The sequence below is a fragment of the Balaenoptera ricei genome, chromosome 3, assembly GCF_028023285.1.
Source record: "Balaenoptera ricei isolate mBalRic1 chromosome 3, mBalRic1.hap2, whole genome shotgun sequence".
In the NCBI taxonomy this organism is placed as follows: Eukaryota; Metazoa; Chordata; class Mammalia; order Artiodactyla; family Balaenopteridae; genus Balaenoptera; species Balaenoptera ricei.
In genome coordinates this window covers 4,245,930-4,263,344 of record NC_082641.1, presented here as the reverse complement: position 1 = coordinate 4,263,344, position 17,415 = coordinate 4,245,930, and the positions used below count along the sequence as shown (strand labels likewise).

Genomic DNA, 17,415 nt, shown 5'->3' with positions numbered 1-17,415 from the left:
GAAAATGTATTTCTCAAAGCAGCATAACTGACGAGCATTTAATGAAGGGATTACACGAAGTTTATGCACAGGGTCCAGGGGGAACGACAAGGGGTGACCAGGTCCCCGGGCGCTGGCATCACCAGGGAGCAAGGCCACTGCTCGAGCTGAAGGGACAAAGGACAGGCATGATGTCTCAGCCTCTGCACCTCCCACCCTCTGCCCAAGCCACCCATCGGCCGGACTCCACCTAGAGCTAAAGGCACAGGAGGCTGTGAATGTGGTCCATTCAGGTCGGCCTCCTGGCTCAGAGCCGGGTGCAGAAATGGGAGGCAGGTTTTGGGGAAACCGGCTTCTCACTGCGCTGGACACCCTCCTGGACTCCCTAACCTTCAGGCTGCCCTTTACCAGTCTCCCTCGTGGTATCTTCTTCCTCTGCCCATGTAAACAAGCAGGACCTTATGGGGTCTTCCGAGAATAGACTCCCACCCATGTCCTCTGCCTGCCTTTTGTCTGCAGAAAAACTTTAGTCAAAGAATACATTTAATCAGAGAAGTGAGAAAATGCAGAAAGAAAGGAAAACAGGCAAGCAAGACAAAATAATAATACTTTAGCCATTGAACAAAGTTAGGACCTTTAGTTCTTCCTCAAGGACTATAGATAATATTCTGAGCCATGTCCTTTGAACTGTCTGGCAGATACTGAAATCCCCGCAAGGGGGGAGAAGTTAACTGTACGCTGCCCACGAGCACGGAGACCCCAGACAGTCGGAACCAGAAGGCTGATGATGATGACCCCCGATTACCTCACCACCAACCAATCAGAGGAATGTCCATGAGCTGACCACGCCCCGCTCCTTGAGCACTATAAAACTCCTCACTACCCGCTCCAGGGTGGGACACACAGTCTTGAGGGCAGGAGCCAGCTGTGTCCTCCTTTCCCTGGCAAAGCAAGAAAGCTATTCTTTTCTACTTCATCCAAAACTCTTGTCTCCACACCGCTACGCGGCAGCAGTGAACAGAGGCCGAGTTTCGGCAACACTCATCCCTAAGTGGAACCTTTCCCCAGGGTTCCGCCCTCCTCCCTCTGCTCCTGCGCTCCCTCCCTCAGGGAAGTGTGTCCACGTCGTGAGGTTCACTACAGTGGACTGATGTCTCCCCAGCTGTGTCCCAGAGCAGCCCTGCTTATGGAAGCCCCCTTCTGACATCTTCATCGTGAGGATGCCCCAACGTGCCACGGTTAAACCCAGGCTCCATCATGCTGCTTGTTGCACCTTGTACGGTTAATGCCCCCTGCCCTGCCATCCTGGTCTTTTCCTGGGAGTTACACTTGCCTCCGCCTTCTCCCATCCCCACCTCCAATGAGCCACCCAATTCAATGAAGGATCCTGCCTGAGATCCCACACTTCCACTCCCCAGGTGCCACATGTCTCCCTGAATTCCTGCCACTGCCTCCCAGCTGGTCCTGCAGACACCAAGCTTCTCCATGAAAAGCAGTCTGTCTCTGTGCACACTCACATTTTATTTTTTTCTAAAGCACGTCTAAACAGCTCACGAGGTACATCATAATACACACCCAGAGAATGTGAATCAGGAAGAGTTAAAACAACACACAACAATGGTCGCTATTTGCAACATAATTACAAAACAGGAATTAGACTAAAAATAGAAGTGCAGGTCCTCAACAATTCTAAGATTCTATGAGATGGAAGATAAAAGCCTAAATACCAATGAGCTGCATATTAAGCTTTGGGAGTGTGGCTAAGACCTGGATTGGGCTACCACCCATGTGTTCAACCTAAAGAAAGAGCTTAGCACTACTGTTAACTTAATGCTAAACTTGCAGGAGGGAGAAATTAAATGTTCAACAACAGATATCGAGTGTGATGACACACGTAGCCGCAGGCAGTGGGGGGCAGAGAGAAAACCTGAACTCGGGTCTCCTGGCTGGGCTGCTAGTTTAATAAGCTTTTCCAAGTCTCTCCTTGAATTCCTCAGGAGGGAGGGGTGTAAATTAATTGTACTATTCCTCATTTTAACCACTTGGGAAGTTTTTCCTGATGAATAGGCACCCAGCCCAGGGTCCTTCTTCATGCATTTATTGATGATCTGGAAGGGAAAGGCCAGAGAGTTGCCATGGAAACCATAACTGGAGGAACAGACAACACCTCTATTTCAACCAGAGAAAATGCATGCTGGCATTAAGCACTGGCCAGCATCAGAAGTCCTGGCCAGGCCCCCCCTCTCCTTCCCGCAGCACCATCTCAGCTTCAGCCTTGATCTCTTCTTGCCCAAGTCCCTACCTAACCAATTACCTGGTCTCTCAGCCACCACTCTTGGCATCTCCCATTCCTGTTCTTCAAGAGGCTGCACAGGCTTAAAAATGCAGATCGTATCCATTCACTCAGGGCAGGGCAGAGCCTGCCCTGCTGATATCTCTATCAGCATCCCTCTTACCTACTTACCGCCCTTGGCAGTGCAGGTCTTCTTTGCAAGTCAGCCCAATCCTTCCTGCATCCAGGCATTTGCACCCAGCATCCCTCAGCCTGGAACATCCCAGCTGGTGAGTCATGGTTTCCTAGTTTGTTCATCCTGATATTCTTGATCCCTAGCAGAATTCCCAGCAATGTGGTGTTGGAAGCATGAAGGCAATCAGGATGCACAGGGCTGTGAGAAGCCGACAAAGACCAGGCTAAAACATGGTTGGGAGGGTTTGGCTCAATCAAGAGGAAGTGCCTGAAACCCTGGAAGTCCAAGGACAGGTAAGAGAAGGTAAATATTTCTGACCTTGTCAGTGTTGAGCGGTGGTAATGCACATCAACTGAGGTTTAGTAAAAGGGGCTCATCTGTTCAGGAGACTTGCTAGTTTTACAACTGACAATCGCAGTGACCATCCAGCAGGTATGCTTGGGTGCTGGTCTCCCTCCCTGGACTGAACTTGAGGGAACAAGGGTCTTATTCCTTGATACCTTCACAGCACAGGCACCAGAGCATAGTAGGTGATTAACAATTGTTTAGTTGATTCCTTTGCTATTTTTCAGCTTTATGACTTTATATAGTAAAGTCAGCCAGTCTCTATAGTTTGTGCCGGTAATCTAATTCAGAGTCTACTGGTAAAAGTACACCTTAAATGTGGGAGTATACACATGTGACTTCCATTTCTCAGAGCAGCTCAGGTATGATAAGAGCCAAGCAAAGAGGCACCTGGACACAGGTGTTCCAGCCATCACCTGGCCCAGGTGCTGGACGGGCAGATTCAGCTTCCACAGTGCTGTCCTGGAAGGTTAAAACCTCTGAAGGGGGAAACTGTGATAAAAATGGACTGCTTTGAGGCATTTAGGAGGTATATTATTAGTGGTGCACAGCTAATAGTAAAGGGGCTGCAAGTGTACACAGCTAGTTTTATTAACGTATACTTTTATTCTAGTCATGACTAGAACAATTAATCACACAGGCTGTAACCCAGACTTCCAATGTCCATGGCGCTATCTATTAATTTTAAAGTAAGGCTGTGCCCTTTGTCAATGAGCTGGAGGTGCTTTATGATAAGAGAATAAACATAAGTACATAATGTAAGAACATTCTGGGTATCCACTATTCTTTTAACGAATGAGAGATAAAGCCAACTTCTAGCTCTGATTTAAATGTGAAAGCAGAGCTGTAGCAGAAAGAGCTGCACTGAGAAAAAGAGACCTGGGGAGGGAAGGGACCCCCATCACCAGCCAGCCTCTACCTGCTCTGTGATCTTGGGTAGTCTGGTCCCACTCTCCATGCCTCAGCTTCATTCTGTTGAGAAAAGCATGGATGGCCTTGTTCTCGCGTGGGCTTTTGTAAGTATCTTGTGCGATAACAGGTAGTATATAAGTTGTGTCCTAGCACGAATAGATGGCACACTCCCATGGGGTGGTGTGTGGAGTGCCCCGTAAAAGGACTAGTTACAGAGGTGAGGGCAGGAAGCAGGAAACCCCAGTGATGTAGTGCCTTGTTCTAAGGGCTGAGGGCACAGAGAAATTGGGAACCAGGTACAGAGAGAAGCAGGTGCAGAGGAACAAAGGCTGGGACCTTCAGTGGTGAGTCACAGACAGCCCGTAATAGCCTGTGTGTGTAGGGGGGCTGGTCGGGAATAAATACCCTGACCCAATCCTGCTCCTCCCCCTGTAGTGACCCAACGATCACCCTTGGATGAAAAAAGTGAAAAGGTGGAGAGCAAGGAAGCCTGTTGACACAGCTCATAAAGGTCAGGCTCCTGGAGCAAGTGGGAAACATCATCAAGATCACTTTAAAAAGTTTGTTTTCTGTTTTATAAATAAGTATATCGGTGTCATTTTTTTAGATTCCCCTATAAGTGATATCATACGATATTTGCCTTTCTCTGTCTGATTTACTGCAAATTTATGGTTACCAAAGGGGATAATGGGGGTGAGAGAGAGATAAATTAGGAGTTTGGGATTAACATATAGACACTACTATATATAAAATAGATAAACAACAAGGACCTACTGTATAGTACAGGGAACTGTATTCAATATCTTGTAATAACCTATAAGGGAGAAGAATCTAGAAAAGAATATATATAAAAATATATACATATATATAATGGTTAAGCATAAAAAGTATATATGATAAGAAATACGTATTTCTAATTATAGACAAATCAAGAGCAAATAGTTTTTCAGGATTTCTTTTCATTAGATTTTAACATTGTAAATATAAAGAAAATATATTTATAAAATATTTTTAAATGATTACTTTTAAAAAACAGTATGATGTACTACATAGAAGGGAAAGAAGTCCTCTGTCGGGGGGCCCATCTGGCTTCCTGGGCAGCAGGGACTTCCCGCTCCAGCCTTGAAGACTGCTCTCGCTGATGTGAGAGTGAACATGTGCAGTAAATGCAAAAGTGTAACTCATTTTAAAAATTCTATTTTGAGAAGTTTCTTGTAAGATGAATTTTAGTAAAGAAAATATTATTCTCCTCATTTCTGCATATTGTTATAGCTAAGTTATGTCCTCAGAGAAGAAAACCAAACCCAACAATACAGGACATTGGTTATCAAAATATTCCTTGATCCTTTGCCTGTAGAAAAAAAACCCAGACACTCCTCACGTGCTCAGAATGTAACCACGGAAGATGAGGGAAGAGGACATTCAGTGACCATCCTCACGTCTCTCACCCCTGGGGCAAATTGTGCCTTCATGTCTTAAACTTTAAGAGAGAAACCCCCAGTTTATCACATCTCTTTAAAGAACACATAAGGAAATCAGCATGGAAAACCCAGAATCTTGGCTAATCAGGAAATAATGCCTATTTAGTTCTTGAATATGTATTTTAATGTTCTTGAGATCAGAAATACACTGACATTTTATTATCTTAGAGCCTATTTTTTCTAAACTATACTCTAAAACTTTAAAGACTATAAGTTATACGAATTACAACTTTATACAGAAAAATCCATGTAGAACAATAAGTGCACTGAAATTGCCTTAGGCTCTCACTTAAAGCTGTGTATTTAGAATCTCAGCTAGAGCCTTGTTAATTGCCCCAAACTGACTTGCCTGAAACCCCTTGACTCTAGCTCCTCCTACCACGTACCCATTTTCCTTTCCACATGTAAAGAACAAGAAAGTTGGTTCAGGTATGATGGTGAAACGACCAGGGCCTGTGAATCATTTTCAAAAGGATTTGTTTATTTCAACACATTTTAATAGGGCCCAACTCTTAAATGAATCTCCACCAAAGCATAACAGTCATGCCTGAGTAACAACTAAGACTTCATCTATATATGCATATCAGTTATCTATTTCTGTGCAACCAATTCCTACAACCTCAACAGCTTAAGACAACAATACTTTCTTTTACTTCCTTAGATTGTTTTAATTGGTATACAAAAACTTCCACACATTTAACGTACTCACCTTATTGAGGTTGAAGATATGCATGCACCCATGGTAGCCATCACTTCTAAGACATGTCCTTGTATTCTTTTGCTGTTTTTCTTTTTGTTTTTAAGAACACTTAATAGGAGTGTGCACATGTTTTTAAGTGCACAATACTGTATTAGTTCAACAACAATGTATTATCCCACAGTTTCTGTGGATCAGGAGTTGGGGTACAGCTGATTAACTGGGTCCTCTGATTATGGTCACAAGGCTACAAAGTGTTGGCCAGAAATGAGTTCTCATCTGGAGGCTCAGCTGGGGAAGGACCCACTTCCAAGCACCCTCAGGGTGTGGGCAGAGTGCATTCCTTGATGTTGTGGGATTGAGGGCACTGGCTTCTCACTGGCTGTCAGCTGGGGCTGCCCTCAGCTCTTTGCAGCATGGCTGCTTATTTCCTCAACCAGTAAACAGCTTCTCTACAACCAGCCTGCTAAGACCGTTTTTAGATGATGCAGTATAATCCCAGAAGTGACCTTTGCCGTATTTGCTTAAGAAGCAAATCACAGGTGTCATTGGTACTCAAAGGTGTAACTACCTTTCTGCAGGGGAAAGTCTAGCTTCCTTAAAAGGGCCTCTAGGAACCTTAGAGTAAAGCCCCACCCTTGTGCTAATAGTCACCTGCTTTGTATGATTTATTTCTATACAGTTTTCTGAAAGTAAGGCATATCTGTACCAGAAGGCTTTTGGATGGGAACTTATTCATTAAAAATGAACCCTGTGAGAGAGGCCAATATCACACACACACACACGCACACGCATGCGTGCACGCACACCTGATTCATCATATTGTGATGGGATGCTACAGATGTTACGTGTAGGTGTAATGGTGGAGGAGTCCCATATGGACAGGAGCAGGCGCTTTCTTGCACCCTGACCATGCTCAGTCACTGCCTGGGAGCAGCCCAGGGTGAATCCAGTGGGGTGGGACCCAGGGCTGTCGGTCAGCTCTGCTCCCTTTGTCATCTCCCCACAGCAGGTCCTTGAAGAAGGTCTGAGTGCCCGCACCTCCACCCACACCCCTGCTGGGACCCCTAGCAGGGGACGGAGCCAGAACTCAAAGCCCACTACTCTGATTGCACACTAAAGGGATTATTTGCTTTTCACATAGTATTCTTTTATTTTAGAACTTCCAGTAGAATGTTTGAAATATACTTTAATTTTCAAGGCTTTAACTAAGCAATCCTTTGAAAGCTCTGATTTATAAAATTGGGAGTTCATTTACAGTTTATTTTAGAACTTTCCATAATACAGAATCTCATGTAGGGAGAGGTGGTTATTTAGTTTTTAAGTCTACAAGATCATTTCACTGGGAAAGTGGTCGAGACTTCCACTGGGAAATAAAAGCTGGGGAATTCCACTTTCTTGGTGTTTTATTAGGTTTTATTTTATTATTTTGGTCCTGGGATTATTGAACACATAACCCACAGGTTTTTCTTATCATATATACATTCTGTGTGTGTATATACATATACATAAAATGAGAGAGAGATGAGGGAGACATGTACACATATATATGATGTATGGTCTATATTCAGTTTATACATGTGGATGTACTTATGTATGTATGTATGTATGTATGTGTGTGTATATTTTTTGGAAATTTTAAGATTTTAAGTTGGAAACAAGAGAAATGGAAAAAGACAACTGCAGATACCTCAAAATCATACTTCTAAGGATATCCGTTTCATAGATAGAACAAACTGTAATGGGATATTTTTTCACCTAAATGAATGAGGATAAAAAGTTATGCACAAAACAACAACTCTGAAGGCAAACCTTAGTCATTTACAACTAAAAATGTTTAGTGAAAAAAGTTATCATCTGAATGTACATTTTCTTTAAAGCAGTTGAGTGTTTTTCTTGAACCAGCCAGTGGGCAGTGGCTCATTTACCCTCAAAGCAACTGTAGGCAACAAGAACTGTTAGTGCCTCATTTTAGAAGTTAGGGACTCAGGCCTTAAAGGGAAGATGGGACTTGCCCTAAATTGTATGGTCCAAAGGTTTAGAGGTTATCCTCTGTTTTTAATTCAATTTATTCACAAGCATATAAGATGATAGAAGCATGGGTTTGGCAGACTAGAAGTTGGATGTAAAGATGCTAATCATGAAAGCAATCTAAAATGCTTTCACTGTTTTAAACAGCTCTACAAAATTAAATTTAAAAACAACCTATGAAAAATTGAAGCTAATGACATGGTTGATCTGCTGTTTATACCTTTCATTTTTTCCCACTTGAAGGAGGACAGCTGATCTTTGCACATGTGAGCAGAACACATTAGCAGATGAGGGATCAGGGTGGTAAGTTGTGCCATTTTGGGGGCATAATTTAAGAAATGTTGGGGTAAAAGTAAGCAATCAGTACTGACAGTCTGCTTCTTCAGGGCACCATATACATTTAAATGGCAGAATCAGTTGCGAAAAGAGCTTTCTGTCACACAAATCCCGTAGGGGATCGTACACCACAAGGAGAAAAGCACAACCCAGTGCAGTAACTGCTAATCAAACTGAACAGAGCAGAATTCAAGAAATTGTCATCACAAATCAGTTTAGGTCCTGTGTGGAAAGAATGTGAAACATGGTGCTGAGACCCATCCTTGCAGCTGCACGTAGAATTGTCTTTCTGACATGTCAAGTCTGGCTCTTGTCAAGGGAAGCACCATGTGGTGGAAAAGAGAGGAACTTATGACTCCATGTTGCTAACGCCTGAATTACTTCTTATGGATGCCAGTTTAATGCAGCATTCTGATGATCTTCAAATGATAACCCAAAATGCCAGAGCCATGGAGCTCGCCTGAGCTTATTTTAAACCCTAAAGACACCTAGCTCATCCTTTCCGGAGTAGAATAAGCCACAGTTTAAGGAACCAGGCTCCAAATCAGACACTAATACTCAAATTAAAGGTTCTGAGTCTGACAAAATAGCCTAATTTGGGAAAGAAAAGAGCACCACTGTCACTTGGGAAAGCCCATCCTTACGTGGAGAGAGTCATCCTTACACAGCTGGAACATTCTCTTTTTTTCCCCAGCTTTACTGATATAATTGACATATAATGTTGTGTAAGTTTAAGATGCATGGTGTGATGATTTAATGCATGTATATATTGTGAAATGATTTTCACAATAAGGTCAGTTAACACATCCTATACAACATAAAATTAATTATTTCACCCAACATAATAATCTTTTTTTTTTTTTTTTTGGTGTTAAGAACATTTAAGATCTACTCTCCTAGCAACTTTCAGGTATAAAAAACTGTTAACTATAATCACCATGCTATACATTAGATTCCTAGAACTTATCCATCTTATAACTGGAAGTTTGTACCCTTTGACTAACATCTTCCAATTTCCCCAGCTCCCAAGCCCCAGGCACCAGCAACCACCAAGCTACTCTCTGTTTCTATGAGTTCAGCTTTTTAGATTCCACATGTAAGTGAGATCATACTCTATTTGTCTTTCTCTGTCTGACTTACTTCACTTAGCATAAAGACCTGAAGGTTCATTCATGTTGTCACAAATGACAGAATTGCTTTCTTTTTTATGGCTAAATAATATTCCATTGTATTAATATTGTACTTACATTTTATTTATCCATCCGTCAATGGACACTTAGGTTGTTTCCATGTCTCGGTTTTGTGAAAAATGCTGCAATGTATATGGGAGTGGAGATGTCTCTTAAAGGTAGTGATTTCATATCCTTTGGATGTATACCTAGAAGTAGGATTACTGGATCATATGGTAGTTCTATTTTTAGTTTTCTGAGGAGCTTCCATACTGTTCTCCATAGTGACAGCACTGATTTACATTCCCACCAACAGTGCACAAAGGTTCCTTTTTCTCTACAGCCTCACCAACATTTGTTATCTTTGTCATAATGGTCTTTCTAACAGGTGTGAGGTGATGTCTTGTTGTGGTTTTGATTTACAGTTCCCTGTTGATCATTACTGTCAAGCATATTTGATATATCTGTTGGCCAGTTGCATGTGCTCTTTGGAAAAATTTCTATTCAGGTCCTTTGTCCATTTTTTATTATTTGCCTTTTTGCTAGTGAGTTGTATGAGTTTCTTATATATTTGGGATATTAACCTTTAATCAAATATATGGCTAGCACATATTTTCTCCTATCCCAGAGGTTGCCTTTTCATTTTGCTGATTGTTTCTTTTGCTGTATAGATGCTCTTTGGTTTGGTGTAGTTCCACTTGTCTTTTTTTTTCTTTTGCTGCTTGTGCTTTTAGTATCATATTTAAAAAATCATTGTCAAGACCAATGTCCAGGAGGTTTCTCCCCGTGTTTTCATCTAGGAGTTTTAAAGTTTCAGGCCTTAAATCCAATTCAAGTAAATTTTTGTGAGGGGTGTAAGATAGGGGTTCAACTTCTTTCTTTTACATGTGAATATCCAGTTTTCTCAACATCATTTATTGAAGAGACTGTCCTTTCCCCATTGAGTATTCTTGGCTCCCTTGTCAAATATTAGTTGACCATATCTGTGTGGGTTTATTTCTAAGGAACTTAGTTCTGTTCTATTGGTCTATCTGTCTGTTTTTTTATGCCAGTAGCATACTGTTTTGATTCCTATAGCTTCATAGTATTGTTTGAAATCAGGAAGTATAATACCTCCAGCTTTGCTCTTCTTTCTCAGGATTGTTTTCCTATTTGTTATGTTGGAACGACAAAAGACTGATATCTGTTTGTTCCATTTCCTGTGAAAAATGCCATTAGAATTTTGATAAGGATTACATTGAATCCATAGATGGTTTTGGGTAATATAGACATTTCAATAATATTAATTCTTCCAATCCACGAACAAGGGATATTTTTCCATTTATTTGTGTCTTCTTCTACTTCTTTCATCAATGTCTTATAGTTTTCAATGTACAGATCTCTCACCTCTTTGGTAAAATGTATTTCTATATATTTTAATATTTTTGATACTATTGTCAATGGGATTTTTTTCCTCTTTATTTCTTTTTCAGATAGTTTGTTGTTAGTTTACAGAAACAACTGATTTTTGTGTGTTGATTTTGCATCCTGCAACTTTACTGAATTGGTTTGTTAGTTCTAAGAGTTTTTTGGTGGAGTCTTTAGCATTTTCTATATATAAGATCATTTAATCTGCAAACAGAGACAATTTTACTTCTTGCTTTCTTATTTGGATGTTTTTTTCTTTTTTTTTTCTTTTTTGCCTAATTGCTCTATCTAGGGCTTCCAGGACTGTGTTGAATAGGAGTGTTGAGAATGGGCATCCATGTCTTGTTCTTGATCATAGAGGAAAACGTTTCAAACTTTCATCATTAAGTATGGATTATCTGTAGGCTTGTCATATGTGGCCTTTATTATGTTGAGGTATGTTCCCTCTATATCCAGTATGTTAAGAGCTTTTATCATAAATAAATGTAATGACTGGGAATAACAGATCCAAGCCAATCTCATGATTCAACCAATTAAACAAAAACAAAAAGAACAAAAACAAAGAACCAAGCATCTTTTCCGACCACAAAAAAAAGAACAATAACAAAGGAAGTTACAGGTATATGAAATGATGTGAAAAGATTTAAACTGCAATAATCAGCCAAGTAAGGCATGGGTTTTTACAAACAAAACCTGCCTTCAGGTGTTAGGAGAATGGAGAGATCCAAACGTTAGGAAAAGGAGCAAAGACACTCATCAGGAAAGAAGCAACATTTGAAATTTAATACTGAAGGTGGGATAGGGTGCCACACATCCTCTCAGTTCCAAATAAATAAAATTATATGTATGCCTTGGAAAATAATGGGTTAATAACATCTGAAGAAGCACATTGTGTAGCCAAGCTGTGCTGACCTGAAGAGTCAGATTCCACTTGCAGAAAGCATCTCTCCCTCTCAACCCACACACCCAGCTCCACTCCCGGGTGCTTGAAACTATGGCTTGAGCATGAAATGCACTGATACCTGGCCTCAAAGCCTCTACTCACAGGGCCTGTGGTGCATGAATGCATTTTATTTTATTTTAGGTAGGAGTATATTGTCATCTTTAGGAATCGTTTGCATAAAACACATTCTCAAGGTTATCTAAAATAGGGGTCCCCCCACCCCCTGGCTGCAGATCAGTACCGGTCAGCAGCCCATTAGGAACCGGGCCACACAGCAGGTGGTGAGCAGTGGGAGAGCCAGCAAAGCTTCACCCCACTGCCCATCACTCCCCATCGCTCACATTACCGCCTGAAACATCCGCCCTCCCTCACTCCCCCACCGGCCCGTCTGTGGAAAACTTGTCTTCCATGGAACTGGTCCCAGGTGCCAAAAATGTTGGGGACTGCTGATCTAAAACAATCAATGATCACTTACTTTAAAACAATTCTTACGTCACGTATTGCTATCATTTTCTTCCTAAAAAGGTGAGGAAAACTGGCAACTTCTGTGGATTTTGATGCCCATGGGTTTTGCCACATTATATGCCACAAACAGCACAGGCTTTCCTAAGATTAAGAAATATTTCAAATCCTACATTCACTGAAGTTCTAAAGCCAAGAGGAAGGCAGACCAACACAAAGCATGGGGTCACCAAAACACTACAGCATTTGTTCTTATCTTACCTCTAATTCTGAAGACAAAGGAGGGCATCCACATAAGGAAAAGCCAGGATTCATGTAAAACCCAAGCCACTTATCTTGAAAATGGCCAGCCTGTTAGCATTCGAGTAACAGAGATGAACATTTTAACAGCAGGGGGAAATCTCAACAGGGAAACACTCTATTTATAAACTAAGTAGAAAATGCATATATTTCATGCTCATTTTAATGTTTCAGGTGAATGCTTGTTTCCATAAATATCTGAGTCCTTTCAATTTTCCAACATCTACCCATTCTGCAATGTAAACAATCTTTTTATAGTGACAGTGGCTTTCATGACGCTCACTTCAAGAGGAAATATGCATTTTACTCCTGGCATGATCTTTAGTTTAATTTCCAATGATGGAAGTCCAGGTGGGAAATGGAGATCGTTCTTCAATTTCAAGGCGATTCTGTTTCCAATGAGGCAGACCACTAATCAGACAGGTTCACCCCATCTGCTTACTGCAAACCAAGCTCCAAAACTCCGAGACAGTATCAGCCTGGTTCTCATTAACATTTAAGCAAAGAAAACTGCCAAATTAACAATCTAATTATGATTAAAGTCCTACAGTTGGCAGGAATCTACCACGCTGTCCCTGTTGGGTTTAATTTCTAAAATTGGTCATCTGGCAGACACCAGAGGTGTCTGGACAGAGGCTCTGGCAGTTTAGCTGGGGCCACCTGGTTTCAAGCACATCGTGCAAGTGCCTGAAAAGGAAGTGTCTAGTCAGGAAACACTACGAGTCCTCAGGCACCTTCCCCGCTGTAATTTCTCCAGTTCCACTGATCCCAATAAGAGCAACAGTGAATTACACAATATATTAAATGAGCAAAACTTCACTCAAAACAAGGTGAGCATCTCTGTGGAGCAGAATTAGGACCCATATGAGGTGTTGAGCAGACATCAGAATCTGATGGGAGACCATTCCTGCAGCGCAGTGGGTGAGAGGCTTCTGTGAGCAGGGGGAGTGAGGCTCACTTACCTGGTGTGAACCTGCAGTGCTGGGAGGGGGTGAGTGGGGGAAGCTGATGTGACAGGTCTCGACTAGGCACCTGGTGAGCACAGAACAGTAGCAATACCTGTGTGCGAACAAGAACAGGAAAATAAACACATCACACACACACCGTGTACACACACACACCACATACACCACACACACCACACACACCACATACACACCACACATACCACATACACACACACACCACACACACCACACACACCACACATACCACATACACACACACACCGCACACACCACACACACCACATACACCACACACGCCATATACACCACATACACCACACACACCACACACACCACACACACCACATACACCACACACACCACATACACACACACCACACACACCACATACACACCACACATACCACATACACACACACACCACACACACCACACACACCACACATACCACATACACACACACACTGCACACACCACACACACCACATACACCACACATGCCATATACACCACATACACCACACACACCAGGCACACCACACACAGCACACACACTACACACACCACACACACCACACACATCACACACTCCACACACACCACACACACTACACACACCACACACACCACATACACCACATACACCACACACACCACACACACCACACACACCACATACACCACACACACCACATACACCATACACACCACATACACCATACACACCACACACACCACACACACCACATACACACACCATACACACCACATACACACACACACCACACACACCACACACACCACACACACCATACACACCACATACACCATACACACCACATACACCAAACACCACACACACCACACATACCATATACACACACACCACATCCACCATACACACCACACACACCATACACACCACACACACCATACACACCACATACACCATACACACCACATACACCAAACACCACACACACCACACATACCATATACACACACACCACACACAACATACACACCACACACAACATACACACCATACACACCACACACCACACACACCACATACACACACACCACATACACCATACACACGACAGACACACACACACCACAGACACACACACCACATACACCATACACACCACATACACCATACACACCACACACATCATACACACCACATACACCAAACACACCACAGACACACACACACCACATACACCACACACACCACACATATCAAATACACACACACACCACATACACCATACACACCACAGACAACATACACACCATACACACCACACACCACACACACCACATACACACACACACCTCATACCACACACAAAACACACACCCCACATACAACACACCACACACACACAACCCCCCAAATTACACATACACTGCACACAATACACAACACATGCATACACCAAAAACACCCCACAAACATCTCAAACACATACACACAAACACACTCCACAGGACATTGAGATGAGCTTAGAATCAAAAGTTCCAATGCACATGAAGAAGAGCAGTTCCATGGAAGTTTGAGCTTCACAAACTTGAGTAAAGGAAGCAGTCATTCCAGAGTAAATGCAAGTAATGAAACAGTCTTCCAAAAGAAGGAATGATGTCCAAGAGCCATAATAAGAATGCTAAAACAAACAGCCTAGCGTCTCTGCTTCCCCGCCGGGCTTCCTAGAGCTCGGGAGCTTTCTCATCCATGGATTGAGATCTGATCCTCTGACCCCTGGAGTCACTCACCGTCAGGGAGCGTCGCTTCGGACTGGCGCTCGACTGGCAGCGTGTGCCTAAGTCATTCTTTAAGCAGGTAGCAGAAGACACACACAAAAATACAGGGAGGAGAGAAGATGGCGGAAGAGTAAGAAGGGAGGAGAGAAGATGGCGGAAGAGTAAGACGCGGAGATCACCTTCCTTCCCACAGATACAGTAGAAATACATCTACACGTGGAACTGCTCCTACAGAACACCCACTGAACGCTGGCAGAAAACGTCAGACCTCCCAAAAGGCAAGAAACTCCCCCCGTACTTGGGCAGGGCAAAAGAAAAAAGAAATAACAGAGACAAAAGAATAGGGACGGCACCTGCACCAGTGGGAGGGAGCTGTGAAGGAGGAAAGATTTCCACGCACTAGGAGCCCCTTCGCGGGCAGAGACAGCGGGTGGCAGAGGGGGGAAGCTTCGGAGCCACGGAGGAGAGCGCAGCCACAGGGGTGCGGAGGGCAAAGCGGAGAGATTCCCGCACTTCCCGCACGGAGGCTCGGCGCTGACCAGCACTCACCAGCCCGAGAGGCTTGTCTGCTCAGCCGCCGGGGCGGGCGGGGCTGGGAGCTGAGGCTCGGGCTTCGGTCGCAGGGAGAGGACTGGGGTTGGCGGCGTGAACACAGCCTGAAGGGGTTAGTGCACCAGAGCTAGCCGGGAGGGAGTCCGGGAAAAAGTCTGCAGCTGCCGAAGAGGCAAGAGACTTTTTCTTCCCTCTTTGTTTCCTGGTGCGCGAGGGGAGGGATTCAGAGCGCCGCCTAAACGAACTTCAGAGACGGGCGCGAGCCGCAGCTAACAGCGCGGATCCCATAGCAACAGGGGCGCAGAGGAAAAAACGGAGAGACTCCCGCACAGAGGCTCGGCGCCGAGCAGCGCTCACCAGCCCGAGAGGCTTGTCTGCTCCCCCGCCGGGGCGGGCGGGGCTGGGAGCGGAGGCTCGGGCTTCGGTCGGATCGCAGGGAGAGGACTGGGGTTGGCGGCGTGAACACAGCCTGAAGGGGTTAGCGCACCACAGCTGGCTGGGAGGGAGACCGGGAAAAAGTCTGCAGCTGCCGAAGAGGCAAGAGACTTTTTCTTGCCTCTTTGTTTCGCGGCGCGCAAGGAGAGGGGACTCAGAGCGCCGCCTAAACGAGCTCCAGAGCCGGGCGCGAGCCGCGGCTATCAGCGCGGACCCCAGAGACGGGCGTGAGACGCTGGGGCTGCTGCTGCCGCCTCCAAGAAGCCTGCGTGCGAGCACAGGTCACTCTCCACACCGCCCCTCCCGGGAGCCCGTGCAGCCCGCCACTGCCAGGGTCCCGTGATCCAGGGACAACATCCCCCGGGAGAACGCGCGGCGCGCCTCAGGCTGCTGCAACGTCACGCCGGCCTCTGACGCCGCAGGCTCGCCCCGCCTCCTCCGTACCCCTCCCTCCCCGCGGCCTGGGTGAGCCAGAGCCCCCGAAGCAGCTGCTCCTTTAACCCCGTCCTGTCTGGGCGGGGAACAGACGCCCTCAGGCGACCTACATGCAGAGGCGGGTCCAAATCCAAAGCTGATCCCCAGGAGCTGTGCGAACAGAGAAGGGGAGGGGAAATCTGTCCCAGCAGCCTCAGAAGAAGCGGATTAAAACTCCACAAACAACTTGATGTGCCTGCATCTGTTGAATACCTGAATAGACAACGAATCATCCCAAATTCAGGAGGTGGACTTTGGGAGCAGGATATATTAATTTTTCCCCTTTTCCTTTTTTTTTGTGAGTGTATATGTATATGCTTCTGGGGGAGATTTTGTCTGTATAGCTTTGCTTTACAATAGCTTTATTTTACTTCACTATATTATAGCTTCTTTCTTTCTTTCCTTTCTTTCTTTCTTTCCTTCCTTCCTTCCTTCCTTCCTCCTTCCTTCCTTCCTTCCTTCCTTTCTTTCTTTCTATTTTTTCTCCCTCTTACTCTGAGCCGTGTGGACGAAAGGCTCTTGGTGCTTCAGCCAGGCATCAGGGCCGTACCTCGGAGGTGGGAGAGCCAACTTCAGGACACTGGTCCACAAGAGACCTCCCAGCTCCACGTAATACCAAACGGCAAAAATCTCTCAGAGATCTCCATCTCAACATCAAGACCCAGCATCACTCAATGACCAGCAAG

General features: G+C 44.3%; 1 long non-coding RNA gene across 2 annotated transcripts in view; it reads right to left on the bottom strand.

The window, feature by feature from the left end:
* LOC132363519 (uncharacterized) overlaps nt 1-15,376 on the bottom strand; it is a 41,266-nt gene extending 25,890 nt beyond the window's left edge. For both annotated transcript variants that reach the window (XR_009502590.1, XR_009502589.1), the window contains exons 1-2: nt 15,281-15,376; nt 13,493-13,589 (exon numbers count right to left, since the gene is read on the bottom strand). This is a non-coding gene — a long non-coding RNA (uncharacterized LOC132363519). The remainder of the gene's footprint in view (nt 1-13,492; nt 13,590-15,280) is intronic.
* Between the last annotated feature and the right edge of the window lie 2,039 nt (nt 15,377-17,415).